The sequence below is a fragment of the Solea solea genome, chromosome 14 (assembly GCF_958295425.1).
Source record: "Solea solea chromosome 14, fSolSol10.1, whole genome shotgun sequence".
Classification (NCBI taxonomy): domain Eukaryota; kingdom Metazoa; phylum Chordata; class Actinopteri; order Pleuronectiformes; family Soleidae; genus Solea; species Solea solea.
In genome coordinates, this window is record NC_081147.1 from 17,596,949 (window position 1) to 17,617,523 (window position 20,575).

Here is a 20,575-nt window from a genome sequence, read left to right on the forward strand (position 1 = left end):
ATTCTCTTTTTTGGTGAGATTTCAGTGGTTTTGCATACAAAGTGCTGGCATTTGTATCCACAAACGTATAGTTTCTTTTCCTTCAGAAACCAGTAGGCATGTTTAGGAAACACAAACATAGCACACAGTACAACTACATTTGCACAATACAAACATGTTCAATAAATACAAGTTGAGCTGACATACAAATTAGTCTCCTCATTCAAAGGATAAATAAAGGGTAATAGCTTTCATTTGCATCCACCTCCTCAGAGTATAAAGTCACCGCTATCTGGTAAAACAAAGATTATCACAAAACATCTTTTTCCAATTATTTTAAAAGTCAAGGGGACGTAATGGCAATATAGACATGATAACATCAGTGGGGAACCTTCACGCCCTTCTATGACAACATTCATTCTGGACCAAAAAATATAAGTATTTAATTATATATATATATGTATATATATATATATATATATATATATATATATATATATATATATATATATACATATATATTAAAAAATATATGTCATTTAATTTAATACAATACAGTTAATACATTTTCTCTCATCTATGGTCTAAAGTTAAGTTTACTGTCAAGTTCCCATCAGCAATGAAAGGGTTACTGTCCTGAAACATGTTATCCAATCAGAATCGACTTCTCGAATCCCGGAAAAAGCCAAGCTCTGTGTTTTGGTTTGGAGAGTGATGGGCAAACTGACCAATCACGGTTTGATTTTAAGTGGGCGGGCCAACAACAAAAGATCGTAGGCCTTCGTGAAGTCCGAATAGCGCAGGTCTAACTGCAGACCACGCCCCCCAGAGTGCTGAGAGAGGTTGAGAGAGCGGTGTTGTGGCTAGCTTGATTTTCACAGAAAAACTTCAAGTAATAAAAAATGGAAGTCCATTTTCAGAACTGGAATTAAAAGAAAAGGTTATGAAAGTGAAAAAGGCATTTCAAGACCGAAAATTGTTATTAGTTGGAGACGTGCGCACAGCGTACCGGAAGCTGCACAGTCAAAACTACGGGCTGCACTTTGACTTCCCCAGGCTCAAGATTGAACTGACAGTCATGTACAAACTTTAGCAAACTTTGAGGCAAGGAGCCCATCAGACCTGCTGACAGGATCGCGTGGGAGCTTTGGTACTGATGTCCATAGAGAAAGGACTTCTTTTGGAGCTCAAGTCAAAGGACAAACTTTACTACGCTGCCATCGCCCACTTCACAAGGAAAGACCGACGAATGGATTTCGTTTTCATGTAAGGTAGGTCTATGTCACTTTGTTTATAAAAGTACAATAACCATAGCTGAAGTGTGGTTTGAAAAGTGCTGGGTACTTCATCCGTTTGACGTTTCATTACAATATGCACTGTATTACAGTGCATTGTGTGTCTCTGACACTCCTTTTAGGGAAAAGGAAAAAAAAAGAATACATACACATACAACAACTGAGAATGTACGGGAGGATCCCCTCGCGGGTCCTCTCCCTGGCCGCCGGTGCACTGTGCCGCTCGGCGAAAGTGAGGGCTGACACACGCACCGCACTTCATAGTCATTGTATTACTTGTATACAATGACTTGCTTGTGCATTTGAAACTTTATTGTAGTTTGAGGATGCACGTGTGTATGGTTTGTTGTGCGCCGTGATTTCATGGCGCTGTCCATGGTGATGAAATGAGCCTCGGTGTCGGTGTCAGCAGCGTCACGGGGTGACCTCATTTTATATTTCCAGATTTTGGCTATGTTTGCACTTCATCGTACTGTTTACTGTTTATTTTCTCGGCAATGATGGCTGAGGTGAAGGCCCAACTGTAGTGGTCACGGTTCACCACTGATGGCTATATATCCTGTTTTTATTTGTTCGTGCATCAGATAAGACTGTTTCCAACAAGTTTGATGACTTTATGTTTACTGCTCTGTCAACTTGGTGTAGGTGGCACCCATAGTCATGCAACCATAGCTAAAAACTCATCATGATTAACAAAGAGGCTGTACCTTGTGACATAAGAATGTACCTTATCTTACAATATTACAGCTCAACTTATAACTAAAGTTACACATGACAAATTTGACTGTAGAAGCATGTTTTCTTTTTAGAAACCCTAGGAAATTCTACAATAATTCAGAAATATAATGTCAACATGGACTTAACAACACTGAGAGTCTGAATATCTTTACCTTCTTCTCTTTATTGTCACTATTAAATATGCCGGCATACTCCCAAAATAATAAGAACTACTTAATAATTGATGTGTGGTGTGACTGAGCCAAAAAAAAGAAGTAAAATATGCATTTGATGATTCTGACACCACTTGGATTTTTTTCTCTCTCACATTTCAAAGGCTGAATACATTTGAATACAATTAATAAAATCAATCATATATCTCCAGCAAAACATAGTAAAGGAGGAAATAAAAATTAGAAGTCAGAGAAAGAGTATCACGCTCTGAGAGAAATAAATTCCTTTTAGTGCAGAGAACCCAGTATAAATCCACAATGTCACATTCAAATTGATTTATTTTAAGAAAAAAACAGTCATAACAATATGCAAATATGTATTTAAATATGCTTATAATAATTATTTATCTTAGCAGTATTTTCAAACACACACACACACAGTATGCTCAATCACGGTGATGTAATCATATCATCGATTATCAAGAGAGGGTGCTGTTGCACTGCAGACGCTGTGTCCTCAACACTGTAACCGGCAGATCTCACACACCTCCAACACATAACTGCTCATAGTTAATGTCAACTCGTGTTAAGGATTCCTAGGACACGACGTTGAGCTAATAACCCCGCATAATTATTGAGACATGATGATGAAACATTGGGAAACTGGTTGTTAAGGTGCTCCTAACTTCGAAGTGAACATCTCTAAGGGAAGCACAGCTAGCCTGCAAACAAGACACATTCGGATTTGAGAAAGGATTTATCAGGATTTAAAAGGATTTTGGCATCAAAACAATTTGAACAACCTCTCACAAATGTGTGACAAATGTAGACATATTTTTTATTTCATATTACACATATTATTTTTGAGTTCTGCTCCTTGCTCCTTGTGAGCAGCGCTCCTTTTGGTTTTTACTCTTCTGGTGACAGTGATGAGATGATAGAAAGTGATGAGAGAAAGATGCAACAGCACAACATAAGTTGCAAACAATGTACCATATTGATCACTGGATGTGAACAAAAATCTGTAAAGAATAAATAAATCACTGCATTACAAAAATAATGTTGTGAATTTGGGAGTTATCTGAACACATTTCTTCATAATGCTCGATAACTGAGTGCAATCGAAATGGACTCTCAGAACCTGTTGCCGTCATGTTAAATTAAACATTGATTTTAATAGTCTTTCTTGGGAAAAAAAGACACAAGGACTCATCTTAACCACCTTAGATAAGAGAAAAGATGGATTCTGCAGGCTCCTACAATGCTCAAATAAACCTTTCATGGTACTCTCAATAGTGAAATGCAAATTGAACCCATTCTACAAGCGGCGGGGAAGTATTGAACTGCAGATGTGTGTTCCCGCTCTCATGGCAACAAAACAGGTGAACTTGAGAAATCACCTGCAGGAGAAACAACACCTCAAACATGGTCTTTTATTGACACCGCTGGTGATGAAGTAGTTAGCTGAGCTATCATTAGTCCACCACTAATACAATGAATGACAGATGCTTTTCTCATCTGATCAAAGGCAGCGGACAAGTGCTGCAGAATGTTACTCCCCTCCATCCTCCCCCCAAACCCTGTCTCTATCTAATGACAGTTGAATACATTGTCATCTCATTATCTTTGAAGAGGGGAAAGATCTCTCCTATATGAGTGGGCACTGTGTCTCTTGCCATCCAACAGGCCCTAAGATTGGTGAAGCGCATTCCCATCTCATTATGTTGAGTGAGAGATATCAGACACATCCCATCTGCCGAACGCCTTTGACTCACACACACACACACGCGCCGCATGTTTCAGTCATGCAGGCTCGTACTGAGAGAAAGCAAATAGCAATTCAACAACTCAGCTCCATGACTGGTATTCTGAGAAGGCTCAGAAATTGATTTCAACTACATCACTGCAGTCAGCATTAAGAAAATATGCACACTTGTGGTTGAATCAGTGAAATCCAGACTAGTTATTGCGGTGTTAACCATCAAAGACGTCTGCATCTCACGTCGCCATTAATAATGCAGCATATCATGTAGTTTATTTCTTGATGGTTTTAAACTAGAACACAAATCTAATTTACCCCGCGACAACTGGCTGCAAAAGGCTTTTACTGGTAGCTTTATATAGCCCTTTCCCATTTTCCAACATGGAAAAACCTCTATCGGATAAAAAAAAAAAATCTCAGAAAGAAAAGAATTGGTTCACATATAAGTAATATTTTAAATTGAAGTCCAGGTACATGATCATTTTGTTCCCTGTGTGTCTAATATGAATAAATAGATAAGATAAGATAATCCCTTTTTTAGTCCCACAATGGGGAAATTTTACTTACTGAAAAGCTAAAAAAGCCAAAAGCTGACAATATGCCAAAAATGCTAAACTGGTCCCAGTTTCTCTTGACTGGTTCAACAGATGTCATGGGCTGATTGCCAAAACATCTTATCGTGGACACAGTACAGTGACAGCACAACACTGATCTACATGATGGATGTCAGATCAAAATGAATCCAGCCATGGTTTTACCAGCTTTGAATTCATGCATGGGGAAGCCTGTCAGGGGCGAGAGATGATGTGGACACTGGCTCTCGCTGTTTGTCAAGATTTTACATCCCTCCCCCGCACTACTGGTTTGAAGCAAGTCATCGGCTGTCTATAGCAGCTTGCTGCAAGTATGCCTGTGAATCTAGATTCAACATTTTCACAGGAATGAATGCAATTAGACTGTTTTGTGGGTGTAAAGCATCTCTTTGCACTGCAACGTGCAATTTATCATTTTAATGGGCCTCAGCTTTCTCGGGGAACATGCCTTAACTTGGTAACTACACATGTCTATTCCTTAGTTCACGTGTCCTACTTAGACAGTAAATCAGCGAGCCATCAATGGTGTTTTTTTTTTTTCATAGCATTTTCTCTCATTAGAAGGCAAGATACAGAACTAAAAGTAGACTTTTAAAAGTTGAGCATCAAATGCTATTTTTGACACCAAATGGAATAATAATAAATAAAAAATAAGGAAATATCAAACTGAGGAAAAAAAAAAAATCACATTTGCAAAACAGCCCAATTCTTTAAAGGAATTGTGCTGTTTGTTTTCTGACGGTGACAACTGTGACGATAAAGTTGTCCGATTCAGTTTTGTTTTGCCATTGCAGCCTCCATGATTCAGAGAACATAATGTCCCCTTCAGGAACACGAGCACGAGCCTGTAGCTTCTTGAAGGACACACACAATATACATTTAACTGCTTCCTCTTTTCTGATAAATCTTGTGTTGCTTGTGTGCCACTATTGTGTCAGCTACGCCTCTCACCTCATATGATCTTTCTCTCGGCACATTACTGCTGCCCCTGCAACACCCACTTACGAATTACCTCCAGAACTAAATCACTTCCTTTGTCAGACACGACTGCCTTTCTTTCCCAGACCCATTGCTTACTGCTATTGTTAGTGAAGATGAACAGCCCATGACAATTAAAGGTGTGGACCATTACTTTTGCTGTAAGGACGGTTAGGCCTCATGCTTTACAGCCGGGGGGCGAGCACTGCCATATCTACATTTGTCATGCAGAGACATAATGGATGGTTTTCAAATGGATGAAGAGCCAACAAATGTCCACTGCTCGGCACGCTCTGGGTCCAGTTTATGCAGCCATGTCGGATGCTGTAAGATGTGCACTGAATAAATAACATAACCATGCAGATGCTACAGGCACAGTAAAGTGGCGTAAAATAATTAGAATGTTCTAATCTTGTTCTTAATGCAGTGCCGTAGTATAAATCCTCATATGTATCAGAGGTGGAAAGAGTAGTGAAATGTTCTTCTCAAGTAAAAGTACCACTATTTTGACAACATTTTACTTAAGTACAAGTAAAAGTACTGACCTAAAAATGTACCCAAGTTAAAGTAAAAAAGTAGCTTATATGCTAAATATCCAATGACAAAGTACCACAAATGAAAATTAATTTGGTGAATACACTGATGGCACCATTGTTACCATGTGAAGGCAGTGTTTCACTGTAACATGTTTCCTTAATCTCTGATGACACAGATCATTGATCGTTTTATGTCATAATTCCTCTCTTGTTTCACCTTTAACTGTTAAAAATGAACAATTTACCCTGTGCTGCTGCCTTGTTTTGCAGCCTCATTAGCCAAAACTGCATTTGCACTACCATATCCTCATTTATAAAGAATGTTGCCATAAAATATTTAATGTTTTAAAGGAACCCCCTGCCAGGCACAGGTGACAATGTCAAAAAGTAACTTAATTTATGTAGAAAAAAAAAAAGTTAAGTAAAGTAAAGTAAAACCTCTTAATAGGTTAGGTCATATTTCAAATATATATGCCTGTAACACATGCACTGAGGAAATAACAGCTAATGTAAAAATAAAAAAATAAAAGCTGTTTCTTGCTTAATCCCTGCAGCTATCAGCATCACACGGGCAAAGCCCACACAGAAGTCCTTCTGCCAGGAGGATTGCCCACGGTGGACAAAAGCCAAACAACTCTTATCCTCCTATAGCCTGCTTTCTGAATCTGATCAATCAAAAGATTAATTCACATCGTTCTATACAGTTGTTTTTTTTTTTTTTCAGGGAAATCTCTTGTAAACAGGGTAAGTTTTTTGTTACATAGCCTTTAGCTTGGTAAAAATACTTTGCCTTAAAATTCAACCTGAAGCTCGTGCCTGATACACCAGTTTGACGTGCCGAAGTGTTCAATTATTTAGAGTGAATCTGTATTTTGTTGTAGAATGGAGCTGCAAGGAATACTAAAATGTCAAGTTAGCAGCTATGGAGACTGAGCGAATTAAACACAAGACATTAACCTTGTAAAGAGTGGATCTGTACACTAGATCATTGCATAATGTTTTCCATGATTGTCCCTAAACACCAAATCAGGAGAATGAAAGAAAAACAATACCCACAGTAGTAGTGAGTAAATATCCAATGCATATAAATCAATAAACATTAATCTTTAACTGAAAATAGTGTATTTGGCCTTTGAAAAGTAAAAGATGACCTAGAAGCAAAAAAAATAAAATAAAAAATAAACCTGTCTTGCCTAGTTACCATGTGCTTTATGTCCTTCACAGCACAGGAAACTATGCATAAGGACCAGGCTTCCCAGCATGCCTCAGGGTTTCCGACATAGTTGCCAGCAGGATGCAACACTGCGCGAGGTACTGCCTCTTTAAATCTCCTGTGTGGCATGTTAAGCAATGGTAATCTGCCGCAGTGCAGACAATAAATTCCACTGCATAACTAAGCGTCGCCATGACATCGTACCTGGATGGAATGTCATATGGGCAGATAGAGGGAAGGATAGATGGAGGACATACCTCTCGCAGAGCAAATACACTGTATGCCCTCACACTGACATGACCAGGACACAATGTGACCACTATGTGTTTGCAGTGTCACCTTGTGTCTATTTGCCACGGGGAGGAAAAAACAGCCGTGCTTTGATTATTCCTCCGTACTTAAAGAAGGTTCGGTTCACATGTAATTCATCTGTTCAGAGCAACAATGGAGCTTAATGCTAAGACAAATCTGAAAGCCTGGGCCGTCGTGCCAGTTCCTGAAAGCTTAATAGTGTGCCATGTGGAATGATGTAATGCTAACACACTGCAAAACTTGAGTGCTCACCAGCTTTAGTGAGGGCAAGGAAAAGAGGGAGAGACAAGCTGGAAAGAGAGAGAGAGAGAGAGAGAGAGAGAACGAGTGGGAGGGGGAGGTGGAGAAGAGACAAAGAGAGAAAGAGAGACAGAAGGAGACTCAAAGGGCCTGATTACTGCATATCATCTCGAACACAACTTGTCCTGCACAAATCTCCAGTGAGATCCACATACTGTTGGAGTATGATAACAGAAATGAAAAGCTAGTTTGTGCTGGGACTCTCTTAACATAGCCGCCTCGCAAGTGGCGTATAGCAAAAAAAGTGATCTTTGAATGTTCACGGCATGACTTAGACAGCGACTCTGCCGTTATTTGACAGACCGAAAGCTATTTCAGACTGTCAAAAGCAAAATTATTTGGAACATCCTGGAGCAAGGACCTATAATCCCCAACAAAGAAATGTTATTATTCATAACCATGTGAAAAGAGACACACTAAAGCTACCCTGCTCTAAGTGTGGGTTTTGTTATGGGGTTTGATCATTTCTTTTCTGAAAATGTTCATGGAAAATATTAGACTGACTTCTTTTTTTTTTTTTTATTCTTTTCACTTCTTTCAAGTACAGAAGATTAAAGGGTGGTGCAAGCACAGTAACACTTGATAAAACACGCTGTTGCATAGACATCACTTCTCTGCATAAAGGAAACCAGTCACTCCTTTTAACATGTGACGGTGTTCTGTCAGATATAACAAGAAATGTTAAATCCGATGCAGTGAAATATTTACATTATTGCTTAAATACATTTGTGTATATTCCAGTATTGTGTCTGCAAAGCTTGATCATTCAAGAAAAACATAAGAATTAAGCTACTGAATAATGCCACTCCAAAACCAAAAATCAGTATTATTACTTCTTTTTATTTCTAACTCTAGGCACACTTCAGTCTCATTGGGTAACATTGAGTAAAATATGCATAAGGAATACATATATATACATTTGATCAGTGAATTCCAGTTTTTACTACATTAACAAATAACATTGTATATTTATTCATGATTTAGATCATGAGGAAAAAGGCCTGGATTCTTAAAGTGTTTCATAAGAGTAGTTTCTGCATGGTAGGTCTTTATTATTGCATGTGACAGAAATCAATTACAGTTTAATAGAGAATCTGATCCCTTAGGGGGAATTCAGCAAGGAGCATTTAGCATTTTACAGGTCTTCAGGTTTTAGTCTACACTCACAAATATTCATAGGTAACATGTCCGGGGTGTTTGAAGCCAAATTAATCCCGGGACAAGCCTCGTTACAATAATCAATGGCACAGTTGGGACACAACATTGATGGTCAGTTTGCTATATCTATTCTTATCCCAGACCAATTTGTAGCGGCCCGCAGTAATTCTAAAACCGTCGGCCCTTTTTGGACAAAAGGCTGGGCAAAGAACCAGGGGCATTTCATTTCATGCTCTGCCTCCTCAACCCCAGATGTTCACCTCCAACATCTCCGCCGAAACAGGTAGGGGCTTAATGGCCCACAAATTGCCCCCAGCAAAGGTAATGAAATGCAACCTCTGTATAATTTTAATTGAGAACTCTGGATGGAAATCAAATGATAATGTGTGCCATGCATGGGAAGTTTTCAAGTAACAGTGAAATGTGTGTCTGGTGTGTAAGTGCAGCTCGGGCTATGGCAAATGGCTTTTCTCCCAGAGAGCTTCTCTCTTCATTTTAATTGCGGATTGTGAGGTGTAATAAACAGGTTAGTCATGACTAAGCATCGGGTAAATGAAGCAAAGGATGTACACACCTCTCAATGTACGACCATATTTACAATTCACTCCGACAGGGCGGCCATTAGAAGCTATAAAGCTGTTCAACTGTTAGATAGGATACTGTCTATAAACCCCGCTGCACTTAATAGACACGGATAGTTAATACGTCTTAATTTATATTACATGTTTTCCTGATTTGTTTATTGCAAGTATTTGTTGTAGCTGATTAAATCTAGTACAGATGATTGTCCTTTAATTTAATCACTTATTATTGTTTCAAAAGGGTTAGAGTTTCTATGGCAGTTGCCTATTTACACCGGCTGACCGAAGTCAGCCAGTAGTCTTTGCGATATACTCACTTGTTTGTATCTGTTGTGGTCTCCAAGAGGTCATGACGGGATATATTAGGTTTTTGGACCTTAAAATAATCACATGTTCATAGGCTCTCAGGAGTTGGACTTTTACACCAAAACAATTTAATGAGAGGGTTGGGAATGGGAATCGACCCCATATATTCATGAACACAGTTCACAGTAATCTGAGGCCATCTTTGATCATAGACGGTAGCGGTAGAGTGTATATTTGAGGTTTTATTTATAAATCTCTACCAGAAAGAGGATTAGCAAAGTGGTAATATAAACTGTTAGGAAATTGCTGTTTCTGGTTGTGCTGCATGTGTTTGTGCTGTTCAGGTTCTAGAGCTGTCTCTGTTTGTCAAACACAGAGCCACCGCTGTGTATAAATCCAGTGCACACAGAGCGGACCGTTGGTGAACCCCAAGGAGATACAGTATAAGCAGGATTTGTCAAAAGTGCATTGAATAACAAACATATAAACTACGTTTAAGCCTCAGGCCATTAATCACAAATGGTGAAAGGTGTCATAGTGTCATGAAACAACATGACACGCAACCCTTTGACTTGTTGCTTGCAAAATGTTGATTAGCTTGATCAACCGCCTCAGTCCCAGCTTTTATTCACCGGACACGTTGCTTTTCATCTTTCACAGAGCTCCAGTAAAACTAGATTTACCTCACGAGCATGTTGATCGTAAGGAGGTCCCAGTCAACAGATGTCATTGACACGGAGGCGTTATGAGTGCACGGCTCTGCGGGACAGGCTTGGGCGGACTTGGGCTAAACCAGATGTTGCGAAACTGTCAAATGACGTCACTGTGACAAGTATAGCGCTTGAATCTTAAAACTTAAGGTGACAATCACGTGAAAACAGATGCCGTTATACAGCTCAGATGTTTGAATGTGCAACCAGGAGTCATGTCATGTACGCGGTTCAACAGAAATAATCTTGGTCGTCATTTGATATAAGGAGCAGGAATGCAGAGGAATTGACATGCTGGTATCATCTCCGGACACCATTGCTTATGTGTCACCTGTTGCACCTCTACCAGATGTTTATAAGACTCCTAATAACTCAGATCTCGCTCGCTCCAGTTTTATCTTGGACGAGGGTGAAATCTATGCTCTGCATGATGCTGACTCTCCACTACGTTGGAAATGCACACAGATACACACATAGATATATACACTTAGGGCATGGACGGATAATATTTGAAAGTCCTCTGACAGTCAGCAGGTGACGGCGCCATGGCCAGCTGCTCCTGCCCCACCTCTGCTCAGCTGTCCATGCCCAGACCAGCCTTTGAAAGCAATCAGCTCCAGAGGTGCACCGTTCCCACACCATCTGGTGTGGGAGATGAATCGAGCCATTATATTAGTGCTGGATAATTCCTCAGAGGAAGGTAATTAACAAGAAAAATATGCTATCCTATCTCTCCCCTCATTTTCAATCAGAATGGAAACTCCGGTGATCCTGACAGAAACAGGCATTTTTAAGATTCCTCATTTTAACTTTCTAGCTAAATTAATGTCAAAAGACATTAAAAAAAAGACCTTGATCTTGAGTGGAATTGATTGACAGCACCAGAAGATTTTTTTGTCGGACAAGAGAGAATGCGGCTGACAGTGAGAGTGGGTGTGCTTCACAGCCTGAAACCTGTGTCTTTTAATTAAACTGTATTAAAATCTGACGAGATCACCATCTTACATTTGTTGTTTTTTTATTCCAGTATTTAATTTTGCTGAGAAGTTTAGCACCTCAGGTGCGCAAACAATTAGATTATATAAAGATGAAACGGGGAAGCTGTCCACAGTCTTTTAATAATAATAATGATAATTAAAAAAAAAAAATGCCACATGATTCATTCACACATAAATGTGGGAGGCACTTGTTTAATTGCATCACAGAGGCACGGCATTTTTTTTTTTTAACAACTCTGGACATAGTTCTAATTTGCACGGAAAGCTGTGAAATGAATGTTGTGCCTGCTTTTGTGTGTAGTCATACCTTGAGAAACACAGCTAAATATGGTACCTGCATTGGCTTAAACCCATGCAGACAGAGACAGACAACACCTGATTGTGAATCTCACTTAGCTTTAAAGGATTTAGGCAAACTCCGAAACAGTGCCTATTGCTCTCTTATCCACTTTTGTGTTAATGAAAAGCATGTCCTGAATCTGTCGAGGGAGATTATAGGTGAATATCATTACTATTGTCCTTTTGCCAATGTAGATTCACTGTATCCACAGGGATTATACTCCAACCACATTTCAAAATGTATTACCTTTCTCCGCAGAGGAAACTTTAGAGAGGCTGAGCTGATGATAGGGACCAGAAATGTGTCACAGGAAATTCAGACTCCATCAAATTCTGAGAGGTCGCTGCTATTTTTGACTTCACTAATGCAATCTAGTGGCCGCAAATCACAGTTCTGAATTTGGGATGGAAGATGGGAGAAGAGAACGTCAAATGTCTGTGCACTGGGTTTGGTTATTGCCAACTAATTTCAAGGTAATTTTTTTCATATAAAACACTGAGACAGGTTTCTTTAAATTGTATTGTCAGGAAAATTAATGCACAAAAACTAATTGGCCTGTAATAGTAAAGCAAATGGATACATATTCAACAGAAAACAAGTAGTATTTTCTAATTTAGTGTATATTATTTCCCTTAAGCTCTGAGTCCACAATTGTCACTTTATTAGGCACACCCCATCAGATTGAGTTCCTTCCCTGGCATGGGAAATTAGCTCTATAATTCTTAGAGCTGAACTTTTTGTGTTTGGTGTTAAAAAAAAAAAAAAAAAAAAGTTTTCAAAGACTGTGCCACAAAAAAATTGGACACAATTTCCTAATTCAGTCTTTCAGCAGCTCTGGGTTTTCTCTTTTGGCTCACAGTGGCTCACCACCACAAAACTGTGTTAATATTAAGACGGAATTATTCATTTGTGGATCTTACCAGTGACCTTGGGATTAAATTACTCATCTCAAACCCCATCAACATAGCTTTGAAAATAATGGACATTCCTTTAGGGATTTACCACGAACAATTGCAACAACTTTATTATGTTTTTGAATTAACTAGATAAATTCCACTATAATTGAAATGCATTCATAGTTGGATATAGGAAAGTTATTGTAAGTGGGATACAATTGTGTTTCATATTGTTTGAAACTAGTTTAGGACAAATCCTTCTTAAGCACGCACATTATACAAGGACTGAATGATTTGCAGTAGGATTAAGGAGATCATAAGTCTCGTCTCTTGGGGAATTTTTCAGAACTGAAGGTACATCCGTTCACAGCAGGAGTAAATAATAGCACATCATTTCAGAGGAGTGAATTATAAAAGTTGAACACTTCCCACTGCAGCCGAGGCAGTGTGTAGAGTTGAGAGTGACACTCTCTGCACATGTTCTGTGCAGCATTTTAAAAATATCCACAAAAAAGAAACTGATAGAAATGTCAGGTCAAAAATAGAGAACAAGTTAAACACATCGAGAAAAAGAAGAGAAGACAACTCTGTGTAAGTTGGTGTTGCAATTACGTCAGCGTATAATAAAAGTAGTCTGAGAAGTGTTTACTTCAAGGCACACGTACAGAAGAGTTCATTTTTGAAACCTTTTTAAATTTTAATTCTCTGCTCACTAGAGTAAACTGGAAGAAGAAAAAACGGAATCAACCCTTCTGCTCCACCATTTTTCTATTATTGTCGAAAAAAAACAAACTCCAAGCACAAATCTATCACCACCACTGCAGCATTAGTCTGAACACAGCGTGGATGATCTATACGCAGAACGTCTACATTGTGCAATGTGACGCCCTGAGAGCGATCGTCCCTTTAACTTCCACACATTATGACCTCAACAAATCCAGGTTAATAATTATAATAATAACATAATATAATAACATAATAATTCTAATATTACATGGGCACCACCTGCCTATGTCTTGTCAAGATAAGTTTGCCACTTCAAACTTAGTGCTGAGCTCTGTGGAGGACTGAAGGCACAAATGAGATTGTCAGTGCTACGGGTTACAGGCTATACCCAAAGCTTAGATGCGCTTAAAAATTCATAGAGTATTGATCTTTACACTGCAGCAAAGTAAAATACCACATATGAAGGCGATATTGATGTATATAGTTCCTGAAGTATGATGTTTAAGCTATAAGTTCTGGAGAGCACATATTGTTAGTCCAAGTGGACGTTTGCCCAGGTCTCTATTACTCATATGATGTCCAATACTCCAAACTTATAGTGCAACTTTGTTGGTCGGCATGTGGGGAGGAATGAATTATAAGAAAAGGTAAAAAAAAAAGTGGGTCTGGGTGCATGCCTGCATATATTTCTGTTGCTTTTACTTGCACAAAAGCAAATAAACCACAGATTGACCAACATTTGAGTGAAAAAAAAACGAAAAAAAACTAACCTTCTCTAAATGGACACAGAAACAGATGCTGTGATAGTCGGATGTTTTTCCTTGGGTGCAACAAAAAAAAATCAACCAAGCTGGACATTTGCTCCTCCTGTCTGTGCGGATGTAATTCCAGGCCAGTTAGCCTGTTAGCAATAACAGCTAATCATGCAAATTGCATCAAGAGTGGCACTTTGGTTTCTGCCCTGGACACCCACACAACACAACACAACACAGGCAACGTGTGCGCACGTCTACACAAAAGCGACACAAGAATACACAGGAAAATACACAGCGTGTAGACAAACATCACAACAAAATGTCCATACAGTTTTCATTAACAGCCACTCCATCATGCAGAAGACGCCAGACTACATGAGTGATATACAATCAGTGGCATAAGTAATCCATAAAATAGCCATGCTCTTGTCCAGGGTGTAATTTCCATTTTAAGATGTGATTGCATGCCGTTGCTGAGTGAGGTGAATTGGAATTCTGTTTGTATTTCTTTTCAAGTTTGACTTTCTTATCTTTCCAGCTAGATACTGCACGTTTTTTTTCTTCCCCTTTGGTGTTGTGGAAAATGTGCTCGTTGTCATGGACTGTTTCCGGCTAACATTTACGTTTAAAAAAGAAACTAAATCTGTTTGGAAAACTGATGTTACTGCCTTTTAATAAACGACTAATTCCCTGCCTATAGTCTCAACGCTCATGGCGATATGAGCTACCGTATATCTAAATTACAAACGCGCCAAAATAGTATATGCAAAATAGACATGAACATTGTGTAAATGCAACCTTGAAATGCTAATATTTTTGCAAATCTCAAGAGTTGCTCTGACAGATACTCAGAAGAATAGTTTGATGTTTATGTAAATCATATCTTGCTGACAGATGTAATGCTGTCTTTGGAAGTGCAAACAAAGACAAAAACGGGAAAGGGGAGAATACGCACTGAGGAGCATGTCTATTGTTTCGACAGCTTGTGTCCCAAGCATCTGGCATCAAGCAGAAGCAGCGTGTCAAGATTAATGAAATGTTACTTTTATTGATCCATAGCTTGCAGTATATAAATACATGCTTCTTTAGAATATGCAGGCGCGCGCGTTGCACCCAACAGTAATTGCAAGCTCGGTTTGTGAAGTTTTTAAGAGTGTTAACTCAAACGGCGAGGTTTCAGCCGTACTGTACCACCATTTAAAAACAAACGTGCAGCATGCGGTTTAGGGAGTAGATAATCGTAATGTCTTCCTTGCTATTTTCCGAGGCTTTAAATTCCAATCAATGAGGTGAAATTAAAGACCATGTGAATGACTTTCAGCGCGAGCCGACTGAGTGGACTTGTTAGTGGGAGCAGGGGGAATGGTGACAAGAGCGTGGCAGAGACTGCTCCCTCACTCTCCTCTCCCCATTTAATTTTCCAATCCACTTCCTCCGCATAGTTAGGAGAAGTGAGTTTTGTTCTGGTTTGATACACCATCTAATGAGAGCTACTAAGAGCCTGTTGAAATCATTCCCTAATAACACATTTGGAAGGCTGCGAATGAGAAATATTTTACCTCCCTCATCCTCTTTCCATTCAAGCTTTATTATATTCTTTCACTCACCTCTGTTCCATTTTCATCCCTTCACTGTGTTTCTTCACTTTCGTCAACTATATTTCCGATGCAAACTTTATCTTCAACACTCGTGTGATGCATTCCGGTTGGACAGATTGTTTTTAGCTGTGTTGGTGTAGGCACAACTTCTTATCTTACAAAGACCATACGCTTTGCCAAGTAACCTTCATTTGATCCGAAGTTAGTCACACATCAACCATAGAAATCTGCTAAGATCCTATTTACCAGGCATATACCGCACAGGCGCCAGACACTTTTCTACAAATAATTCAACACAATGCACCCACTGACCTAAATGGTGCATGACAATATAGTTCATCTGCCCTTAATTCATTCTACTTGCTTTGACGCATTCTAGCTGTAATATGAACAAGTGACCTGCCCTGCCCTGTGCTGTTATGTGCCGCCTGCCTCAAACTCCTCTGTGGTTTAAATGTTATCTGTCCCAAAGATAAAACACCCTCCCTTCCATTTCCGTGGGCCGTGGGCTTTAGTTACAGCTGAGAGACTGGTTTCCATTCCACTTTGAATTCTGGAATTGTGTCGGCACCTTGACATTTGATTGGATCTGTGCAAATACCTGTATATGCAAATTTGCCAGGTATCCGTTTTGGCTCGGGGTAAAATGGGAAACAGTGGCTGCATTCTGACGAGCCTCCTGAAAGGACTTTTCCCCTCTCCTTTCCCTTAGAGAGCAACATTTGGTAATCTATAAATTCCCAGTAAATCTCAGAGCCTGGGTGCGTTCCCTGACATTTCTGCACTCCCACGTAGCATATTTTTAAGCAGGTAAAATCCATAATCTGTGTCAATCGTATCACATGGTGTATTCACAGGGGGGCCCTGTATGCACTAAACTGGCCAAGGATGCAGTGCAGAAGCTCAGAGGAGGGGAACATGTTTGTTCTTACCTCTGTTGTCATACTTGTGCCTCAGGGCCTACACCGCAGTTACTCATACCCCAACAAAGACTTCCCAGTACTCTCCATCCATTACAGCAAAGCTGTTCATGCAACGCGACTAAATATGACCTCATTTATAGGAATGATGCAAGTGTTGGTGTTTGAAATAGAAACAGTACAATAAGTAATGCTCTATTTTTTTTTAGAACACAAAGGCTAAGGTGTGTTAAACCCGGCGTAAATTTTATACATTTATATTTGGAGTGTACAAAACAAGTGGTAGGTTGTATTGAGTTTAATGATAAAAATCTGCCTCTAACTGCGGAACTTTATCATTTTTGTCCTTTTTAAGAACAAAGAGTACAGGATAATGTACTGTAAACGCATGCAATATAAAACTACTTAGCCTGTGAGTAACTAGTTCCCCTCCTCTTAGATTTCAGCCATGTATATCTGTTACCTTTATCTTTGCAGAAACTCTTTACCCGGTGGAACGCTCTATGCTCAAAAAGCAGGGAAAATTAGTATAAATAATGGACTATCAAATGATTTGAGGTGTCTGGATTGTGATGCATTGCTACTTTGACATTCATTTGTGTAGAGGAGAATGGGTACTTCTATTTAATGCCCGCTGAAAAGCGTTTGTACTGCTGTGTCTGTGCGTCTGTGCATTGTGACAGTGGTAATCATGAGTCTTTCACCGATCATTGCAATTAATCTGTCTTGACATGATCATTTGTGTGTGTGTCTGTGTGTATGTGTTCTGTTTAAAGTGTTTTGAGGATCTTTGCTCAGCAGGGTGGTGTGGTGGTGTGCATCCACAGAAGAAACAAGAGACAGATGCATCCAGTGTTTCACTACGCAGACTGTTAACAGCCAAGAACAGAACAGTGCAGGTTTCCTTCACTGTGTCACCAAATTACACTTGACAAGTGGAGGGGAAAATCCCATGATTGATGAACAGAGTAATTCTCGACATGTAATTAATACCCTACTAATGGCTACCCATTTGTCTTCCATACTGCGCAGTAAAACCCAGAGGAAGGTAGAGCAACATATTGTGATGAAGGCTCCAATCTGACCGTCCTGATGTGAAAGATTGTGTTTCCTTTGCAAGATTTTGTTACCTAATGGCTTGTTTGGAGGCCGTGGGGACAATGTAATGGACTATGTAATGGATAAAGGATTGTACTGATGGGCATGTGTTGACTTACCAACATTGATCTGAGGGAATTCATTGTGATAAAGACAAAAGAGAGAAAGAAAAATAGAAAAAATTGCAGTGAAACACTAATGCATTTTTCTTTTGTAATTTATAGACGACTGCTTTAATACTAGCTATCGCTACATGATATTTGACAGCATGAAAGGCTTTATATTCTGCCCTAAGCACCAAAAATTACTGCAACGAATAATACACACACAAAAGTGATCCTTTGCCTTTTATCCAGTGGTTACATATGTTGGAGATTAAAAAGAATGAACATGAGAGCAACTAACCTGCTATAATAAGCAGCGATGCCCGCAAAGGTTGAGCCAACAAAGAGAAGAAGACTCTCCGATTTCATAAAATCAGAATCAAAGTAAAAAGAACACAACGAAACTCACTCGATTGAGAAGATATCTCCATGGAATTTGGTTCAGAAACACCACAACAATAAGAACTCAAGTCCAAAGACAAAACAGCAGAAAGACTTTTGTGGCAAAGTCTTTCATTTAAGACTCAACAGGAATGGCATGGCTATGTCACTTAAAGTAGACAGCAGTGACAGACAGACAGACAGACAGACAGACAGACAGACAGGAAAACAGATAGCCGAGCACCTAATCAAACGATGTTAGCATAGTGTCATCGCAGAGACGGCGAGAAAGAGAGAGAGAAAAAAAAAGAAAGAAAAGGGAGAGATCGTGAAGGATGACACAAGATTCAGCATAGCATCATATCTCTGTGGATTAAATGTCTGAGAGGCTGGCCCTGGAGTGTGCTTGTGCATAACATTAAGCTCCATGAAGACGAGGTGGAGGCAACATTGGAGCTACTGCCTGACCAAGTGCACAGATAGGCCACATCTCACAGCTGCCAACTGTTTTTTTTTTTTTTTTAAGAAGGATTGGGTTCCAGAATGTGTATATTTTTTTTTTTTTTTACAGACTATTTGAGGTGATAAACATTTCATCTGGACAGGGGGAGAGGAATCAAAGTAGCCCTGAAGGAGCAGCTGGTGAGAGGAAGAGTTGTTTGTGAGAGTGTAAGGTTTAGTACATGCATGCACATCCAGGCTCTTTCCTGTCCAACGTGTGTTTACCTGTTTGTGAGTGTGTGTGTGTGTGTGTGTGTGTTTGTGGGTGTGTCATTCTTCCTGAAGGCAGCTTTTAAAACACACTATGTCAGATATTGGATGGCTACTGTATAATTTGATGGGTCTGTACACAGAGGCCGACTGTGGTATGAGTCATTGATTACACATCAGCTTAGTATGCTGCAGTGCAGACCCTTACACTGGTGGAGAGGCAACCTGAAGCCCCCAAATCAATACTCGCAGGCCTGTGAAGCTTTCCGCAAGGTCTGGCGTGAGGGACTCTCTACCTCTCCTGTGGGTCCACGCCTAACCTTTTCCAAAGAGAGGTGATGAAGAAGCTCATCATTTCTAATGAGGAATTAGTGATTGGGCCAGAGGAAATGACTGTCAGCACCTTACTGAAGAGTCAAAAAGGACTTAAAGAGTGGGAGGTGCCAAACAGTATTCATTAGGGACCATGAGATTTTCTTGATTTGCTTTGATTGGCAGACAGCAGGGTTTAACGGCTGGGCTGGGAAGCCTGACGATTAAATAGCTCTGTATTCCCGCCTGTAAGCGATATTTTGATATTGTCAATTGGGAGAGAATAAACATATCTTTAGGGTAAGCCAGTTATCAGCTAATCCAGTATGGAGAACAAGGCAATATACATAATTATTAAAGATCTTCTTTTCTATACTCTCGTGAATGACAGAAGTTTTAACCCACAAGACAAACTCTTGTTCCAAATACAGAACAAACGCAGCCTCTCCGAAACCACAAGATTCATTTTGTATGTTGAAGACATGTTACAGAGACGAATCGCTCCGTTTGACAGAAACATATTCACAGCTAATTAAAAACGTAATTGTGTGCACTTTAGCCATTTAGAGGAAGACAAATGTGAAATCATTAGGCATCCTCTGAAAACCAGATGTTCATTAAATTATGTCTACACAAATGCCATTGTTCAATAGATTGCCAGAATATATGATTATAGTAAAATGCTGGGCAATTCATTTCTTAAAGCACTTTAATTCATTTAGACCTGCAAAATATACCCATCATTGAAGCAGCATTAAAATCCACAACCCAAACGGCAGTTATTTTCTATTTTTCCCTGTGTTGTTCTGTAGCTCATCTATTATTAAGACACATTTTAGAATCCAAAATGATTTCTGAATGAATTAGAAGTCTGATTAATCTTAAGAGAGTAATCCAGTTGCCAGGCAATTTTGCATTTTAATAAATAATACCTGTAACCTAGTCATACTTATGAGTGTAATCTGCTTTTGACACACACACGGTAATCACAGCAGAGATAAGGTGACATTCCTCATTGCCTGGTCTCAGACAAAACCATCTCTAGAGAATCCAACAATCATGTCTCAGTCTCTCTCTCTCTCAATTAGCTCCTGCTGTGCAATTCATTGGTTCTGCTGTAACA

At 39.4% G+C, this 20,575-nt stretch overlaps 1 long non-coding RNA gene across 1 annotated transcript in view; it reads left to right on the forward strand.

Annotated features, from left to right (window-relative positions):
* The first annotated feature begins 802 nt into the window (after positions 1-802).
* The window catches only part of LOC131472372 (uncharacterized), a 56,462-nt gene continuing 36,689 nt past the window's right edge, over positions 803-20,575 (forward strand). The window contains exon 1 of the long non-coding RNA XR_009242090.1: positions 803-1,250. This is a non-coding gene — a long non-coding RNA (uncharacterized LOC131472372). The remainder of the gene's footprint in view (positions 1,251-20,575) is intronic.